General features: G+C 41.1%; 1 pseudogene; it reads right to left on the reverse strand.

The window, feature by feature from the left end:
* Positions 1 to 538: 538 nt before the first annotated feature.
* LOC134370927 (small ribosomal subunit protein eS25-like) lies at positions 539 to 907 on the reverse strand (annotated as a pseudogene).
* Positions 908 to 1,643: the final 736 nt, after the last annotated feature.

The raw sequence follows: 1,643 nt of genomic DNA on the forward strand, positions 1-1,643 counted from the left end.
CAGCCTAGTGCAGGGTGATGAGAGGAGTCACCTGAGTATAGCAGCAGGGAGACACTACCATCCTATCTCATCCAGACATCTGCAGGAAAACACAGAGGGGAGGCCCAGGAAGAGGGCAATGTGGTGGAAACAAGTGAGGGTTAGGGGGTAGAATGGGAATCTTGGAGGAATCTCCTGAGCCCAAGGATAAGGCTGCAGTCTGGAGCATTACTGAGAGAATACTGCCCAGAGCAGGACTCCAGTCTGCAAAATGCAGCTACTTTATATCATCAACCCATCACCACTGACAGGTTTCAAGATTCCTACAGAATCATCAAGCTTCATATTAATGACGTCTGAGATGAATTTCCAAACCTGTCTTGTTACCAGATCTGCCTTACTTCAGTGCTTTTCAAACTTTAATGCACATGCAAATTACCTGGCAATCTTGTTAAAATGCTGATTCTGAGGAGTGTCCTGAGATTCTGCATTTCTTTCTTTTTTTTTTTTTGATTTAATAAAGCTTTATTTTTCCAAATGTGCAGTTGGTTGGACCTGTTCACGCACCTTCATGTGCAGCTGGGGCATCTCCACCCTTGGTATTCCTGGTGTAAATTACTTGAGCTCTGTTCTTTGAAACCAGTATGATAAGTCCTTTACTAAGGAGCTCCTGACAGCTGCCTGGCCAGTGAACTGTGAATCCTCAGTCTCTCAGAGACCACTGCTGGGATTATAAGTTGATAGCTGGTTACTTCCTTACACAGTTTGTCATATGTAGCTCTGTCAGACAAGACTATGTTATTGACCTTGTCTTGAACTTTTCCTTTGGACCACTTCTTTTTGGCCTTGCCCCAGATTTGTACACTGGATCTTTGTCTTTCTTAGCCAACTTTCCAGTTTCTTTCTTTTTGTAGTCCTTAGGTGGCATAGTGAAGCTTCAAGAGCAGCAGTGACCAGGGCAGCCTTGCTAAGATGTCGGACCGATTCTGCATTTCTAACAAGCTCTCAGGTGATGCCACTGTCACTGGCCTACTGACACACTGAGTAGCAAGACATTACTTCACCATCTTGGCCAGAAATGGAGAGAGTTGTGTAAAGATGGATTGTATCTAACCTGAGTTTAAAAAGCAAAAATTTCAATAATGAATATTTTGGTTCTACAGGTAAGAAAAAAAGATGCATTTATATCTACAATTCTTGTATCTTTCCTTTTTGGTAAATGAATGTAGGAGGTGCTTGGAAATAGTAAATTAACTCATGACCTAAATATGCTACAGCTGCCCAGTATAAATGTCTATTTTTCCCACCCACTTGAATCAGATCCTATTACAAAGTTTCTTTTTCTCTTTTTCTTTCTTTCCTTCTTTCTTCTTTCTTTCTTTCTTTCTTTCTTTCTTTCTTTCTTTCTTTCTTTCTTTCTTTCTTTCTTTCTTTCTTTCTTTCTTTCTTTCTTTCTTTCTCTCTCTCTCTCTCTCTCTCTCTCTCTCTCTCTCTCTCTCTCTCTCTCTCTCTCTCTCTCCCCCCCTTCCTTCCTTCCTTCCCTCTGTTCTTTAAAAAGTGACATTATGGGAATTCCAGTCAAAATGGCAGAATAGATGGTCCCCAGCATCACTCTTTCCCACAAATCAACCAGTTTACAACTATAAAAATGTAACAACAGCCAA

The sequence above is a fragment of the Cynocephalus volans genome, chromosome 1 (genome assembly GCF_027409185.1).
Source record: "Cynocephalus volans isolate mCynVol1 chromosome 1, mCynVol1.pri, whole genome shotgun sequence".
In the NCBI taxonomy this organism is placed as follows: Eukaryota; Metazoa; Chordata; class Mammalia; order Dermoptera; family Cynocephalidae; genus Cynocephalus; species Cynocephalus volans.